This window comes from Protopterus annectens, chromosome 17.part0 (assembly GCF_019279795.1).
Source record: "Protopterus annectens isolate FY-2018-M chromosome 17.part0, PAN1.0, whole genome shotgun sequence".
Lineage (NCBI taxonomy): Eukaryota > Metazoa > Chordata > Ceratodontiformes > Protopteridae > Protopterus > Protopterus annectens.
The window spans coordinates 646,854,933-646,873,902 of record NC_056751.1 but is presented as its reverse complement, the minus strand read 5'-3'; the positions used below and the strand labels follow the sequence as shown (position 1 = coordinate 646,873,902).

Below are 18,970 nucleotides of genomic sequence, written 5' to 3'. Positions count from 1 at the left end.
AAGTCTGAAATTTAAACATATGTCATTGTTTAGTAAATTCAGTGCTCACTGAAGTGCTGGAACACCACACATTTTATGAGAAACAGACCAAAAATATGATGCAATAATCTGGACATTCTGTGAAAATCTGGACAATTGAGAGAGGCATGGTCCCAGTCACCAACTCAAATTTCATTTTAATAAATGCTCCTCTGTCCCTTTTGTTTACAAGAAACACTGTTGTGATCACATATTTCATTGTTTATTTTCTGTTTTTTTAAACCTGAGCATTTTCATTAGATAGAAAATCAGGCAACAACTTATTTTTTTTTTTAATGTTTGTTACTGCTCAATGAGTTAATGTTTGCCATGGGATTTTAGCAGCTCGATACAGGGATACTGAGAAAGTTATTCTGAGATGTATGCTTGTTCTTACTAATAAGAATTCTTAAAAGCAGATGACTTGCTTACAATGGTGATTACTATAGACAGCAAATAATACTTTGTCTGTTACTACCACCCTTCATTCATTTATTCCTCTCCTTCTTTAGCCAGTTTGCTTTTTCTTAACGTGTTATTGAGAAAGAAATATCTGCTGAAGCACAGGAAAACAATTATCAGAGACCTATAAGAAAACTCTCAATTCATCCTGGGATCTTCAAGTTTAGTATTTGCAGTGACCATATGGCTGAAATAGCTAAACGAGGACCTGATTATCCCGCTTAGGTAGATATTATTTTTACTTTGTGGACAACATCTGTACTGAAATGATATCAATTATATTAGGCTATATCCTGATAATGAAGGAGGGATTGCTTGCAATATTACTTGTCTGCTTCTGAAACAATCATCACTTTTAATCCCAAGTCAATCAAAAAAGAACATTAGCTTTAATGCTGCCTTTGGATTCAGAACTTTGGTACATACTGCTCTTGGTAACTGATAAATGCTTTTGGAACGTGATAGCTCACAGGAGATATTTAGAACGATAATAAGACAGATGTGTAATAGCAGGCAACACAAACTCACCTTTTTCAGATGCAACTGCTGCAGCTTTTGTCGTTGGTGTTGCTGTGAAACTTTGTGTTGTTTTAGTGGATGTGGTAGAAGTTTTTCTCTTTGTGAATCTTTCATGTGCTGAAAAATAAAGATCAGAATGAAAAAAATGCAACCATAAAAGAGTCAAACTAAGTATATATTAATAACCTTATATGGGTATTCTGAAACAAACAGTACAACATGTTAAGCAAAACAGCATGGTAAGTGATGACATGCCATCAGGAGCAATTCAGGGACTATGTAGTGTGACTGTGCTAGAAGGAACAATAGTTCTGTATGCATGACATGGAAATGACTACATAAGGACATTCTAATGAGTGTCAGTATGTTAACAAGAGCCATCACATATGCAAATCATGAAACCAAATGTCATAATGATCCAGAAGTGGACAGACATTGTGTGACATGCCACAGTGACCAGCTTATCTGAGCACCATCATTTCTCAATGGAGAGATTAACCAATTGAGCTGGTCAGCATGTGTTAGTTGTCATTTTGGAGCTAATGTCCATGATGTTGCATGTTACTGTCCTCCACATGAAAGAAGAGTCCATCAGCAACTGACATACTACCACCTCCATGATCATGAACTAGTTGACCACAACTATGTGGACATAGACATATTGTAGAAAATGGAACATGCCATCTTCACATGTAATCAAGGAGGATTAATGGATTTCCTTTCCAGTGGACATAAAGATTTGTGTAGCATAAAACTTCCTTTCTAAGGGGAATTTTCAGCATCAGACAGGGGAGGCACTAGGGATTAGGTAGGCCTTAGCTTCATATATATCTCATACCAATGCCTAGATTCAAATGCAGGAGTATATGTTGTTTTCCCAGAAATCAGAGAGCAGAACCACCAGTTATTGGGCATTCTGCATCATAGCCATTTCCCCCAGAGGTCCTGGCACCATTAACTGCACCCATATTACTATCAAAGCCCAACATGCGTCTCATATTATCTGGCATGACAACTGGAAAGGCTTTCATTCCATCAACTGATAGAAAGCTTGCAATGCACAGGATATTGCGTACAATGAGTCTATCCAACACCTATGCAGTTCCCATAACTCCAACATCTGACAGACATGAGACTTCTACAAAACATTTTGTGGGTGGAGGGCTTTCCGTGATTCATAGATTTATACTTGGTTGATGACCACCAGGGTCTTTCTAAGCCTAGCGATGCAACCCAACTCAGCTTTGTCCCTGAATACCTTGGCCACTTACATGGAGGGGTATATGTTGGTAAGGCAGTAGCTAAGGGTTATGTGTGGAGGAATGTTAGTTGAGCATTAATTTACTTACTGCTGACCTTTGGACATCAGGGACATGAGGGCCAGACAGTGGATGAAGTTGCAATTCTGCATCCTGTGATCACAGTTTTGTTTGAATAGGGTAGGGATGAACTCTATTTCACATGGACTGAGAGCTTATTTAATAGTGCAGGGATCCTTTGAGACATGTATCAGCCTCTCCAGTATGTTTTATTTATGTCACAGGCAAAGTTCAGGTCATTGGATCTAATGTTTCTGCTGCTGTTTGTTTTGCAGATGTGCAAAAGATCCCACCTAAGCTGGATCTGAAAATGTCTTATATGCTAGGTATAGATCAGCTGTCAGTAACCTGTAGATAGGTCCTTAAGGCGATCTGTGTAAGATATGACTGTTGTAGCCCTACATTCACATGGCATGTAAAGAGTTTTGAGGTTATAGTTGAGGATTGCCTATAGTGGTCCTGCTAGGTTGTGTTTTAGGCTATTTAGGAGGCAACCAGAAATATTGTTGGGGCTGAATGAAGTAGTGTTTTTGCCCTTAGTAAGCCCTTTCAGGACCAGTTACCTGTTGATAGTTGGGGGGTATGCTAGAAGGGGTCTCACATGGGTTATTGGGGGGAAGTGGAGGTGAAGTTAGGTGTTTACCATACAGACACAAGATGCAGGCTTTGATTCTCACATGGGATAATTGTCTAGGCTTAAAATGGCCCACAAGGGCAGTTAGCCTAATACTAATCTATGACAAGTCTATGACAAGCTAAATTTATCAGCTAGTAGATTCACCCTGTTCAGTGAAGATTGTGCCAATCATGACCTTGACCCCATGTGCAAAAATAGGAAAAGGGGGTTGTGGATGGATGTATCTATGGTTGGACTGATTGCAACAGTAATTATAATTTGTGTTATAGTTTTAATATATTCTTTAATTAGAAATATATTGTTGAAGTATTTTATGAAAAATGCAAAAACAAAGTCAATGATTTCTCCAACATAAAGGCATCTAGAATCATTATGTATTTGACAACTGCAATAGTGTTGTTATTAATAACCTACACATTACGGCATTATGGTCAAAGATGACTTCTAAGGGCTGTCAAAGGGAAGAATATAATGGAAACAGAAAAAACATGTTATAGTAAATGCAAGTTCTTTTTTATATTCTGTAATTTTGAATGCTTACAGATATATTTCAGATACCCATTAGCCTGACGAGCCTGGTCTACAAGATCATGGAACGTATCATCATGGAACTTATAAACAAAGACATTGGTAATCTCCAAACTCTGGACCCCACCCAGTTTCTTGATAGTAGATTAAAGACGTTTTTGGATGGGCAAGTACAGATCTGCAAGGATTCTTGGCACTTTCTAAGCTTGATGAATGGTACTGAATATTCTGATCAGACTTTGTTCCTGACAGTGGATGTAAAGGATCTGTTTTCTGTCATACCCCAACAGGAGGGTATTCAGATTATAGAGCAGTTTCTATTTGAATAAGCCATGCCACAATCAGAAATCAATTTATATGTTGATCTGTTTGACATCATACTTTCCAATAACTTCTTAATATTTAATTACAGCTACTATCTTCAAAAGGTAGGAGTTGCAATGGGGACACCTTCTGGGACCATTTTTGCCAATTTAGTTATGGCAGGATGGGAAAAGAAATATGTCCTGGGAGGCAATTATGCTGATAACATTATGTTGTATCTCCATTATTTAGACAATGTATTTATCCTATGGAAAGCTGACCAACAATCTGTGGAACAATTTTTAGGATATATTAAAAGCACAACACAGTATTTAAAATTCACACATGCCATAGACGAGCAAGAAATAAACTATCTGGATGTTAACCTTAGTAGAATTAATCAAAGATTTATTGCAAAAATACACAGGAAGCCAACTTACTCTAACTCTTTCCTGCATTTTACAAGCTCCCATCCTTTATCGAATAAAAAAGAGGTAGTAAAAGGAAAATGTGTCCATGCTGCTAAAATGGTTACCTTGGAAGCAGATTTTATTTTTGAGTGCAGGCATCTCACAGAGATGTTTATAAGTAGGGGTTATCCTGTTAGTTTATTACATGATGTTTATACTGAGGTTAGCCATAAAAGGAATAATGGACATTTTGCACCAATCCTAAATCAACAGGTAAACCAGGTATATATACAAAAGGAAGATAATCGTATAGATTATAATGCAACATTCATTACAACATTTAACGATCATTTTTATGAGATATAAACAATAATTTAAAAAAATTGGCATTTACTCGAGGTTGAAGCACCTGTTATTAATAAATTTAAGGATGATGTCAAAATGATGGCCAGGAGAGGCAAGAAATTAAAAACTCTTCTTGAAATGTGTAAAATAACAAAAAAAAAAAAACACCAAGTTAAAGGCATGAAAAAACGTGGAATGTGCAATTTATGCAAGCATATGTATGAGGGTAAATATGTTAAAATTAATGGCCAGAAATACAATATATATGATAAACTAAATTGTAATTCAAAAGAGCTGGTATATGTGGCAATGTGTAAGCACTGTCCAGCTTATTATATAGGGAAGACTACTAGAACCCTAAAAGAAAGAGTATATGAGCACCTATATGCCATTAGAAAGATGAATTTAACAAATGTACTTGCAAAACACATACAGGAGTATGGTGAACATAGATTTGAATTTTGTGGTATCCAACAGGTCCATGAGCAACTTGAGGAGCCCATGGATGCTACACTTAGAAAGAGCAGAATTAATCTGGCAACTAAAACTACATTTTTATGTATGGCCGGGTTTAAATGACTACTGTGCAATCAATAGTATACTCAGGCTAAAAGCATAGGTGAGATAATTTGTAAGTTGGTTTTAATTATTGCTGACCTGTGCTAGGCTAGTGATTTAATAAGTATATTTACTTATATATATATATATATATATTTTTTTTTTTTTTTTCTATAACAAGAAATATTTTAATTAATAATCAGCTAGGATGACTTTAGATTATTTATTAATGAAGGAATTTAGTTAATGTATTTTATTGTATGTGTGTTTTATATATATATGCTTTATGTTTTTAAAATTTAAAATTTTGTTCATGACATCATTTCCTTTCTAGTGCAGGGTGGGCTTATAAAATTCTATTTAAGAAGTTCAGTTGTGGTTTAACACTGTTTTAGTCTGATGAAGTTTGTTATTTTACAAACGAAAAGTGCTTCACTGTATTTCATTAAATAAGAGTTTTGCTTGCACTCTAGTCGTTTTTGTGTGATTTCTACAGTTTGTTTTTTTGTTTTTTTGTTTTTGGAATTAAATCTCAATGTATTGTTTTTTATTTGGATTGCTTGATTGTCTGTCTCCAGCTCCACATCTTAGGTTTGTTTAAGGCCAGAGTCTGTTCTTGAATCATTTATAAAGAGTGCAACAATACTTAAAATTGACCCTCTGTTGTTGGAGAAGGTAGGTTTTTGTTTTGTCAGGTTTGGTATTTTATAGAGTAGTTTTTTAAGTGTAATTTGTTGCCAGAGCTAGGTATGCTTGCAGCCTATCATGTGTATTGATATTCCCTTGGGGATGCTAGGTAACCTTGCTGGGATGTATTATATCTTTATTTAGTAGTTTAATTTCACTGGCAATATGGCATCTCATGCAGTTATGATTTCAGCCCTGTGCAGAACTACACTGCTAAGCTGTTTGAGTGGTAGGTCTGCCTTAAAACTGTTCAGATCTTGCAAAATGTCCATGTTTTATTTCAGATTTGGTCTGTTTCTCGTGCATTTGTGGTTACGGCAATCAATGTTGGTAGCTGTTTGTGCAGAGCAAAGTTTAATTTGGGAATACTGAACTAATTAATAATGATAGACATTTGAGTTTAAGGAGGTTCGTCCTTCAGAAAATTTATTTTAGCATGAAAACCTCTTATTCTATCACCTTTTTTTTTCATTTACAAGAGCTGCTGGGCTGCATAGTCTTCTAAATTCTGAAACGATGATACCTGAAACACTTTGTAATCCTATATTTAATTTTGACACATTAACTGCTCTGCATGATGAGGCATCAGAAAATAGGAAAGAAAAATGGATCAGTATGTTTAGTTATTTGGTATGGTGGAATCCTGACAGGCACATTGAGGCACCTCTGGCTACATTACCTTGGCTAGTAAGAGTGTATCATTTACCTAACCATATAGCTAGGAATAGTTTATAACAAATGTGATAAATCATGACTGGTTTTGATATCATCTTCTTCCCTGATAAAGCAATATGTGTACAACTGTGAAACGTGGCTGTGTGGCTGTCTTATAATGTGTCTCCTACTGTCAAAACTAACGTTTCAGCTCTGCCTCCCGACTGGGGGCCTTTTTCAATATTCAGCTGTATTTCATCTAGCTGAAGTGATGTTACAACCATGAATACATTTTAATAACTGTCTGCTTGTTTTCAGCCTCAGCAGAAGCTTAAAACTGTTGTATGAATTTATACCAATGTTTGGGGTACCCCATACTATTGATATTGACAGAGGCACACAATTTGCTGCTGAGATCATAAAGAAACTCTGTCAGACTTTTAAAGTAAATTTGCAGCTCCACTGCTCTCATCACCCTCAGTCATATGGCTTAATTGAGCACATGAAACAGACCATTAAAATTAAATTTGGGAAAGATACATCCATGACAGGACTAGCCACCTGGTGGCATAAACCTTAGCTCCATATGATTATCACTGTTGAAATGACACCCCGACCCATGTACAAAAATGGGAAAAGGTGTTGTGAATGGATGGGTGGATGGATAGAAAATATATGTAAAGAGACTGGACTAAAGTGGCCTGATGCTCTGCATTTGGTTCTCATGAGAATGCCATCTGTTCCACCTGTCCAAAATGTGGAGCTTACATTAACTGATGCACCACTGAATTATTGTTCAAAAAGTGTTTCTATCTTACAGGCTTCACAATGAAGAACTCCTGAGGCTATTCCTCAGCCTTCAGCTCAACCCTGCCATAATGTGCAACCTGGGGATTGGGTTTTTATGAAAGTCCTTCTGTGAAAGTTCTCCCTGGGGCCCAGGTGGAAGGGGCCATACCTTGTTCTTTTTTCAACTCATACTGCTGTTCAGTGTGCTGGACTGCCAACTTGGATCAATGCTTCTCAATGCAAGGAGACCTACCTGGTATCCACAGAGACAAAGAGTGAGAGTTCACCTGCTTCTGATGACATCACTCCTGATGATCCTTCCATCCAAGTCAAAGGAGAACCTCTTTCTACAAGTACTACTTCAATATGTGGCAAATCTTAACATCAGCAATTGCTGTGCCTGTGCATTTGTGCCTGAGCACTCCAGAGTGTGTGATTCTGGTTCCAGAGCTTCAAATGAATTTTGAACAGAGGTTTGAGAAAAATGTAATTTGGCATAATGTTTCATCTTTTTTAGAAAATGTATATTTTCAATAGGCAGTATTCACTCCAGGAAAGATCTGTTATGCAAGACAAGTGACAGTTCATGTAGGCTACAGCAAATGTAAATGTGACTTGACATGAGCAAGTTTTAAATTAACTCAAACTAAAATATTATAACTGGGAACAAGCTATGAGCATGTTAACTAATCATTATTACATTTGTGAAGATCATGCCTATCCCTAGCTCCCCAGTATCTAGTCCAGGTGCTGCTTTGTAGACTACATTACCCAGCCATCCAGCATTTTTGGTCTCTACCAACTGGCCAATGAGAAGCTAAAGATCAATATTCCCAGATGAACAGATGCTGACATTCTTTCTCCCTCATTATAGTATCTATAGAAGTACAGCTGAACCAAATGCCTTATCACACGTATTAACTGAACTGTTTAATAAAACTGCTCAACATCTTTCTATAGCTAAGACAGAAATGACTGAAATGAGGGCTGGGGTGTTGCCGAATAGATTAGCCTTAGATTCAATATTGGTTTCTAAAAGTGTGTGCGTGTTGGGGTGGGGGCAGGATCTGCTCACTCTTGAGGAAGTGTTTTTAATTTCTGACTTCTATGATGAACAACAAAAATTAGCTGATTACATGGAGGAGCTAGAAATCAAACCAAAACTGAAACAAAATGGACGTTATTTGGCTCTTTGGGAAATGCATTTGGGAATACAGGAGCTAGTATTTTTCAGAGTTTGATTACTACTGTACTAATACATGCCATAGTATTGCAGCAGGGCTAGCCATCTGGTGGTCTAAACCTTGCCTCTAGATAATTGTCACTCTTGACATCCTGACCCCATGTGCAACAATAGGAAAAGGGGGTTGTGTATGTATGCATGTATGTATGGTTGGATGGAGTGCTATGGTGACTGTAATTTATCTTATAGTTTTAGTATATTCTTTAATTAAAAATATACTGCTGAACTATTTTGTGATAAATACAAAAACAAAGACAATGATTTCTCTAAAACAAAAGCATCAAGAGTAAGTATGTGTTTGACAACTGTAACAGTGCTGTTATTGATAACCTACAAATTACTGCATTATGGTCAAAGGTGACACCTAAGGGGTGTCAAAATGGAAAAATATAATGGAAATACAAAAAAAAAACATGTTATAGTAAATGCAAGTTCTTTTTTATATTCTGTAATTTTGAATGCTTAGGGATATATTTCAGACACTCTAAGTACAATCTGAGATGACATGTTAAATTCCTTTTCCTGTTATTGTGACATATTCCAAAGCAACGTGCATAGATATGTTACTAAATTAAATTAAGGGAGGAAATAGCTTTATGGACTTTTGAAGATAGCACTACAAAAACAACATACAGATGAGGTTTTCTCAATTCCAAAAGTTCATTCAGTTTGATAGTTTGACTGTAAGATGGAAAACAGAGTTCAATAAGTGACTGGATTCCGTTTTCCTTATTGGGTAAAAGAGCAATGATATGCTCACATATGTGCACTTTTCACATGAACAGTATGAGTTGTAAGATTGTGATTTGTTAAAATTGTATCATACCATGTGCGTCTCATACCATACCTAACATCTTTTAAGGTATAAAAAGAGCTGTTTTGCCAAAATTCTGTAGGACCTTGTTACAAAATTCTTGGTCCTCCCCATGAGCTGTGATTTGGAATAAATATTATATTTATATTACCAGATAATCTGCCTGCTTGCCTTTGAATTACTTCATACCTTAACTCCTTATTAGAAGTCCTTGAATTTTTGGAAGGTGAGACACAGCCTAAACAGCTCTTTAGTCATAAGAAATTTGTTCTTAGATACAGCTTATCAAATTGATAAATTAAGTAACATTTTTGATGAAGTTAAAAGAATGAATATTTTTACAGTTGTCCAGTGTGGCTGAGGTCTGATTAACTGAGCATTTTAGTTTTTTTATTTGCATGTAATAAAGGTTTTGCAATTTGCATAGTTTCCTTTTCTTGACTATCTATAAAATGTTGAAATAAGTTCAGGATATTTTATAACAGTGACTTCATGTATTTTATTTCACAGGCAAAGTAACGTCTGCTCCTTTTCCCCCTTGTTAATAATCAAGGGTAAATTTGCATTTTGATACATTCTGAACCATGGGTCCTTGGAAGTCTGGAAATATGTCACACTTCTTTGACTGCTAAACCGTGTTAACATTTCATATGGTTGCTAAAGTATTTTTAGACTGTGTCTCAGTCATATCTTTCATCTTCTTAGCACAAGAAATCTGGACACAGCCAAAAAGAAAGGGGGAGGGACAAAGTCCCAAAAATATAGACAAATGTTAAGTATCCGTCTTATAAACTTATAAAGTTGCTAGCATAAAAGGTTTTGTTACCATGCATTTACTGAAGGATATGAAGTCTGAAATTTAAACATATGTCATTGTTTAGTAAATTCAGTCCTCACTGAAGTGCTGGAACACCACACATTTTATGAGAAACAGACCAAAAATATGATGCAATAATCTGGACATTCTGTGAAAATCTGGACAATTGAGAGAGGCATGGTCCCAGTCACCAACTCAAATTTCATTTTAATAAATGCTCCTCTGTCCCTTTTGTTTACAAGAAACACTGTTGTGATCACATATTTCATTGTTTATTTTCTGTTTTTTTAAACCTGAGCATTTTCATTAGATAGAAAATCAGGCAACAACTTATTTTTTTTTTTAATGTTTGTTACTGCTCAATGAGTTAATGTTTGCCATGGGATTTTAGCAGCTTGATACAGGGATACTGAGAAAGTTATTCTGAGATGTATGCTTGATCTTACTAATAAGAATTCTTAAAAGCAGATGACTTGCTTACAATGGTGATTACTATAGACAGCAAATAATACTTTGTCTGTTACTACCGCCCTTCATTCATTTATTCCTCTCCTTCTTTAGCTAGTTTGCTTTTTCTTAACGTGTTATTGAGAAAGAAATATCTGCTGAAGCACAGGAAAACAATTATCAGAGACCTATAAGAAAACTCTCAATTCATCCTGGGATCTTCAAGTTTAGTATTTGCAGTGACCATATGGCTGAAATAGCTAAACGAGGACCTGATTATCCCGCTTAGGTAGATATTATTTTTACTTTGTGGACAACATCTGTACTGAAATTATATCAATTAGATTTGCATATATCCTGATAATGAAGGAGGGATTGCTTGCAATATTACTTAATTGTCTGCTTCTGAAACAATCATCACTTTTAATCCCAAGTCAATCAAAAAAGAACATTAGCTTTAATGCTGCATTTGGATTCAGAACTTTGGTACATACTGCTCTTGGTAACTGATAAATGATTTTGGTATGTGATAACTCACTGGAGATATTTACAATGATAATAAGACAGATGTGTAAAAGCAGGTAACACAAACTCACCTTTTTCAGATGCAACTGCTGCAGCTTTTGTTGTTGGTGTTGCTGTGAAACTTTGTGTTGTTGTAGTGGATGTGGTAGAAGTTTTTCTCTTTGTGAATCTTTCATGTGCTGAAAAATAAAGATCAGAATGAAAAAAATGCAACCATAAAATAGTCAAACTAAGTATATATTAATAACCTTATACGGGTATTCTGAAACAAACAGTACAACATGTTAAGCAAAACAGCATGGTAAGTGATGACATGCCATCAGGAGCAATTCAGGGACCATGTAGTGTGACTGTGCTAGAAGGAACAATAGTTCTGTATGCATGACATGGAAATGACCACATAAGGACATCCTAATGAGTGTCAGTATGTTAACAAGAGCCATCACATATGCAAATCATGAAACCAAACGTCAGTATGATCCAGAAGTGGACAGACATTGTGTGACATGCCACAGTGACCAGCTTATCTGAGCACCATCATTTCTCAATGGAGAGATTAACCAATTGAGCTGGTCAGCATGTGTTAGTTGTCATTTTGGAGCTAATGTCCATGATGTTGCATGTTACTGTCCTCCACATGAAAGAAGAGTCCATCAGCAACTGACATACTACCACCTCCATGATCATGAACTAGTTGACCACAACTATGTGGACATAGACATATTGTAGAAAATGGACACATGCCATCTTCACATGGAATCAAGGAGGATTAATGGATTTCCTTTCCAGTGGACATAAAGATTTGTGTAGCATAAAACTTCCTTTCTAAGGGGAATTTTCAGCATCAGACAGGGGAGGCACTAGGGATTAGGTAGGCCTTAGCTTCATATATATCTCATACCAATGCCTAGATTCAAATGCAGGAGTATATGTTGTTTTCCCAGAAATCAGAGAGCAGAACCACCAGTTATTGGGCATTCTGCATCATAGCCATTTCCCCCAGAGGTCCTGGCACCATTAACTGCACCCATATTACTATCAAAGCCCAACATGCGTCTCATATTATCTGGCATGACAACTGGAAAGGCTTTCATTCCATCAACTGATAGAAAGCTTGCAATGCACAGGATATTGCGTACAATGAGTCTGTCCAACACCTATGCAGTTCCCATAACTCCAACATCTGGCAGACATGAGACTTCTACAAAACATTTTGTGGGTGGAGGGCTTTCCGTGATTCATAGATTTATACTTGGTTGATGACCACCAGGGTCTTTCTAAGCCTAGCGATGCAACCCAACTCAGCTTTGTCCCTGAATACCTTGGCCACTTACATGGAGGGGTATATGTTGGTAAGGCAGTAGCTAAGGGTTATGTGGGAAGGAATGTTAGTTGAGCATTAATTTACTTACTGCTGACCTTTGGACATCAGGGACATGAGGGCCAGACAGTGGATGAAGTTGCAATTTTGCATCCTGTGATCACAGTTTCATTTGAATAGGGTAGGGATGAACTCTATTTCACATGGACTGAGAGCTTATTTAATAGTGCAGGGATCCTTTGAGACATGTATCAGCCTCTCCAGTATGTTTTATTTATGTCACAGGCAAAGTTCAGGTCATTGGATCTAATGTTTCTGCTGCTGTTTGTTTTGCAGATGTGCAAAAGATCCCACCTAAGGTGGATCTGAAAATGTCTTATATGCTAGGTATAGATCGCCTGTCAGTAACCTGTAGATAGGTCCTTAAGGCGATCTGTGTAAGATATGACTGTTGTGGCCCTACATTCACATGGCATGTAAAGAGTTTTGAGGTTGTAGTTGAAGATTGCCTATAGTGTTCCTGCTAGGTTGTGTTTTAGGCTATTTAGGAGGCAACCAGAAATATTGTTGGGGCCGAATGAAGTAGTGTTTTTGCCCTTAGTAAGCCCTTTCAGGACCAGTTACCTGTTGATAGTTGGGGGGTATGCTAGAAGGGGTCTCACATGGGTTATTGGGGGGAAGTGGAGGTGAAGTTAGGTGTTTACCATACAGACACAAGATGCAGGCTTTGATTCTCACATGGGATAATTGTCTAGGCTTAAAATGGCCCACAAGGGCAGTTAGCCTAATACTAATCTATGACAAGTCTATGACAAGCTAAATTTATCAGCTAGTAGATTCACCCTGTTCAGTGAAGATTGTGCCAATCATGACCTTGACCCCATGTGCAAAAATAGGAAAAGGGGGTTGTGGATGGATGTATCTATGGTTGGACTGATTGCAACAGTAATTATAATTTGTGTTATAGTTTTAATATATTCTTTAATTAGAAATATATTGTTGAAGTATTTTATGAAAAATGCAAAAACAAAGGCAATGATTTCTCCAACATAAAGGCATCTAGAATCATTATGTATTTGACAACTGCAATAGTGTTGTTATTAATAACCTACACATTACGGCATTATGGTCAAAGATGACTTCTAAGGGCTGTCAAAGGGAAGAATATAATGGGAACAGAAAAAAACATGTTATAGTAAATGCAAGTTCTTTTTTATATTCTGTAATTTTGAATGCTTACAGATATATTTCAGATACCCATTAGCCTGACGAGCCTGGTCTACAAGATCATGGAACGTATCATCATGGAACTTATAAACAAAGACATTGGTAATCTCCAAACTCTGGACCCCACCCAGTTCGGGTTTGTAAAGGCAGATCATGACTCCTAAACCTGATAAACTTCTTTGGAGCAGTCACTAAAGCCGTAGACGGGGGTAAGGTGATTCACACAGCCTATCTAGATCTTGCCAAGTCTTTTGACACCATCTCCCACCCTGGAATTATAGATAAACTCACTAAAGTAGGTAAACTATGTCACAAGATGGGTTGCCAACTGGTTCATGGACAGAACCCACACTGTGAAAGTAGCAGACTCCAAATCCGACTTCAGACCAGTGACAAGTGGAGTACCACAGGGTTCAGTCCTGAGTCCTCTCCTGGTTGGTATTTACTTTTCTGAAGTACAGGCTAACACAGAAGGTCTTTGGCTAATGAAGTTCACAGATGACTGCAAACTAGAAGCCATAATCAAAACTCCTAACGATGTGGACATCCTACAAAAGGGCCTCATTGAAACAGATGCTTGATGTCAAAGCCATGGCCTCAAGCTCAATGCCAAAAAGTGCATTGTCATCCCCTTTGCAAAAACTCTGTACCCATGAGCTACCACATAGGTGGTAGTCTACTTAACACTGAAAGTGTGATAAGTGACGGCTACAGTTATCCCACTCCACAAGGGGGGATCCACCTTGGATCCTGGGAACTACTGCCCCATCAGTCTGATGAGCCTGATCTGCAAGGCCATGGAACATATTATCATGGAACTTATAAACAAAGACACTGGCAACCTTCAAGCACTGGACCCCACCCAGTTTGGGTTCATGAAGGGCTGATCTTGTCTCCTGAACCTGATTGACTTCTTCGAATCAGTCTCCAGAGCTGTGGATGAGGGTAAGGTGGTCCACACAGCCTATCTGGACTTCGCCAAGGCCTTCGACACCATCCCCCACTCTGGAATCGTAGATAAACTTACTAAGCTGGGCATTAATCCCTACGTCACTCGATTGGTTGCCAACTGGCTTACTGACAGAACCCACAATGTAAAAGTAGCTGACTCCAAATCAAGCTCCAGACAAGTGACAAGTGGAGTACCTCAGGGTTCAGTCTTGGGACCGCTGTTGTTTGGCATCTACTTCTCTAAAGTACAGGCCAACACTAAGGGACTCTGGCTAACAAAATTCACAGATGACTGCAAACTAGGAGCCATTACTGAAACCCCAAATGATGTGGATATTCTACAAAAGGGCCTTACAGAAACAGAAGCTTGGTGCCAGAGCCATGGGCTCAAGCTCAATGCCAAGAAATGTATAGTTATCCCCTTTGGGAAAAAACATATACCCATGAATTACCACATAGGTGGCAGTACACTAAACACTGAAAGTGAGATAAGAGACTTAGGGACACAGGTGGGCAGTGGTCTCACCTTCGATAGCCACATCACCACAACAGTCAGGAAATCCTTCTATGTGGCACACCTCATCACTAAGGGCTTTTCATCTAGAAAAAAGGAGGTCATTGTCCCACTGTACTCATCCCTCATTAGACCCATTATAGAACACAATACCTTGTTTGGTATGTGCCCCTCAGGACATCTGCAACAACTGGAAAGGCTGCATCCACTAAAAGAATCACAAGCCTAAAGCAGATGCCCTATGCTGACCATCTAAAAAAACTCCAGCTATACTCTGTTGCATATTGTCTACTCAGAGGCGATCTCTGCTTAACATACAAGGACATGTCAAACCCAGAGCTGTTGGACACGCTACACTTAAAGAAATCTCAATCCCTCAGAGCCACATGCTCCAGGGATCTAACCCTTGTCATTACAATGAACAAAACATGCTGGAGGGATAGGCTCTTAACCCAGAGACTCCCCAGACTCTGGAATAGGCTGCCCATACATGTCAAGCAGAGCATCTCTTTGGCCCTCTTCAAAAGGAAACTTGACGATTGGATGGGAGATAGAAAATTCATGCCGGGGATCACGTCAGTCACCCTGCTAGACAGGGGTCCAGGGAAGTAAATATTGTGGGAAGAAATAGCCAGGGAATTGTTATGGCTAGGCTTGTATAGGCCCTAGGGCTGATAGCCTAGTACCAACCTATGAACCTATGAACCTATAAGAGACTTTGGGACACAGGTGGACAGTAGTCTCTCCTTTGATAATCACATCACCACAGTAGTCAGGAAATCCTTCTATGTGGCACACCTCATCACAAAAGGTTTCTCATCCAGGAATAAAGAGGTCATTGTTCCCCTCTACTCGTCATTCATTAGACTCATTATAGAGTACAACGCCCCTTTTGGTATGTACCTCACAAGACATCTACAACAACTGGAAATTCCACAGAAATACCTCACAAAGAGGATTACCGGCCTCAAACAGATGCCCTACGAAGACCGTCTCAAAAAACTCCAGCTTTACTCCGTCGCATATCGCCTACTTAGAGGCAATCTTTGCCTAATATACAAAGCTATGTCAAACCCAGAGCTGTTGGATATGCTCCACTTAAAGAAATCCCAATCCCTCTGAGCTACTCGCTCTAGGGACCTAATCCTTGTCACCACAATAAACAGAACTTGCTGGAGGTTTAGATTCCTGTCCCAGGGACTTCCCATACTCTCAAACAAACTACCTATCTATATCAAACAAAGCTCCTCATTAGCACTCTTCAAGAAAAATCTTAATGACTGGATGGGAAATAGGAAATTCACCCCGGGTATCACGTCTGTGGCTCTACTCGACAGAGGCACACTAAAATAATTTTCTTGGGTGGCGAAAGCCAGGGTACCTTTTTGGCTAGGCTTATATAGGCCCTAGGGCCAATAGCCTAGTACCTACCTATGAACCTAAGTACAGGCTGAGATGAAATGTTACATTCCTTTTCCGGTTATTGTGACATATACCAAAGCAGCTTGTGTATTTTCCTCTATCTTAAGCAAATTTTATTGATGTGTTACTAAATTAAATTAAGGGAGGAAATAGCTTTATGGACTGAAGATAACACTAAGAAAACAACATAATGATGTCAGAGGGGCCTATTCCATAACTAAACCTGATAAGGTTTTCTCAATTCCAAAAGTTCATTAAGTTTGATAGTTTGACTGTAAGATGGTAAACAGAGTTCAATAAGTGACTGGATCCAGTTTTCCTTATTTGGAAAAAGAACAATGATATGCTCACATACGTGCACTTTTCACATGAATAGCATGAATTGTAAGATTGTGATTGATTAAAATTGTATCACACCATGTGCATCTCATACTATGCCTAACATATTTTAAGGTATAAAAAAAGTTGTTTTGCCAAAGTTCTGTAGGATCTTGTTACAAAATTCTTGGTCCCCTCCATGAGCTGTGATTTGGAATAAATATATTTATATAACTAGATAATCTGCTTGCTTGTCTAGGCATTACTTCTTACCTTAACACCTTATTAGAAATCTTTGAATTTTTGAAAGGGGAGACACAGCCTAAACAACTCTTTAGTCATAAGAAATTTGTTCTTAGATAGAGGTTATCAGACTGATAAATTAAGTAACATTTTTGATGAAGTTAAAAGAATGAATATTTCTACATTTGTCCACTGGGGTTCAGATTTGATTAACTGAGCATTTTAGTTTTTTTTATTTGCATGTAAAAAGGTTTCTGAATTTACAACTTGTTTCCTTTTCTTACTATCTTTAAAATATTGAACTAAATTCAGGATATTTTATAACAGTGAATTCATGTATTTTATTTCACAGGCAAATTAATGTCTGCTCCTTTTGCCCCTTGTTAATAATCAAAGGTAAAATTGCATTTTCATACATTTTGAACTATGGCTCATTGGAAATCTGGAAATATGTCACAGTTCTTTGTCTGCTAAACCGTGTTAACATTGCAAATGGTCATTGAAGTGTTGTTACTTGGTGTCTCAGTCATACCTTTCAACGTCTTAGCACAAGAAATCTGGACAAGCCAAAAAGAAAGGAGTGAGGGGACCCAAAAATAGGGACAAATTTTAAGTATTGGTCTTATAAATTTATAAAGTTGCTAGCATAAAAAGTTTTTTGTTACCATGCATTTACTGAAGGATATGAAGTCTGAAATTCAAACATATGTCATTATTTAGTAAATTCACTCCTCAATGAAGTGCTAGAAAACTATAAATTTTATGAGGAGCAGACCAAAACTATGATGCAATAATCTGAATATTCTCTGAAAATTTGGACAGTTGATAGAGGCATGGTCCCAGTCACCAACCCAAATTTCATTTTAGTAAATGCTCTTCTGTTCCTTTTGTTTACAAGAAACGAAAGTGTTGTAATCCCATATTTCATTGTTTATTTTCTGTTTTTTTAAACCTGAACATTTTCATTAGATAGAAAATCAGGCAACATTCATTCATTTCTTCCTCTCCTTCTTTAGCAAATTTGCTTTTTCTTAACATGTAACTTTGAGAAAGAGAGTTCTGAAGTACAGGAAAACAATTATCATAGACCAATAAGAAAACTCTCAATTCATCCTGGGATCTTCAAGTTTAGTGTTTGCAGTGACCATATGGCTGAAATAGCTAAATAAGGACCCGGTTATCCTGCTTAGCTAGAAATTACTTTTACTTCTTGGACAACATCTGTACTGAAATGATATCAATTATATTAGGCTATATCCTGATAATGAAGGAGGGATTGCTTGCAATATTACTTAATTGTCTGCTTCTGAAACAATCATCACTTTTAATCCCAAGTCAATCAAAAAAGAACATTAACTTTAATGCTGCCTTTGGATTCAGAACTTTGGTACATACTGCTCTTGGTAACTGATAAATGCTTTTGGAACGTGATAGCTCACAGGAGATATTTAGAACGATAATAAGACAGATGTGTAATAGCAGGCAACACAAACTCACCTTTTTCAGATGCAACTGCTGCAGCTTTTGTTGTTGGTGTTGCTGTGAAACTTTGTGTTGTTGTAGTGGATGTGGTAGAAGTTTTTCTCTTTGTGAATCTTTCATGGGCTGCAAAACAAAGATCAGAATGAAAAAAAATGCAGCCATAACAAAGCAAAACTAAGTGTATATTAATAACGTTATATGGGTATTCTGAAACAAACAGTATAGCATGTTAAGGAAAACAGCATGGTAAGTCGTGATGTGCCATCAGGAGCAATTCAGGGACCATGTAGTGTGACTGTGCTAGAAAGAACAATAGTTTAGTATGCAAGACATGCTAATGAGGATCAGCATGTTAACGAGAGCTATCACATATGCAAATCATGAAACCAAACATGTCAGTATGATTCAGAAATGGAC

General features: G+C 37.5%; 1 long non-coding RNA gene across 1 annotated transcript; it reads right to left on the bottom strand.

Annotated features, from left to right (window-relative positions):
* Nucleotides 1–1,014: 1,014 nt before the first annotated feature.
* LOC122791366 lies at nt 1,015–18,670 on the bottom strand. Its single transcript, XR_006363152.1, has 3 exons — nt 18,569–18,670; nt 11,147–11,254; nt 1,015–1,116 (listed from the first exon to the last, which is right to left on the bottom strand). It is a non-coding gene; the product is annotated as an uncharacterized LOC122791366 (long non-coding RNA).
* Nucleotides 18,671–18,970: the final 300 nt, after the last annotated feature.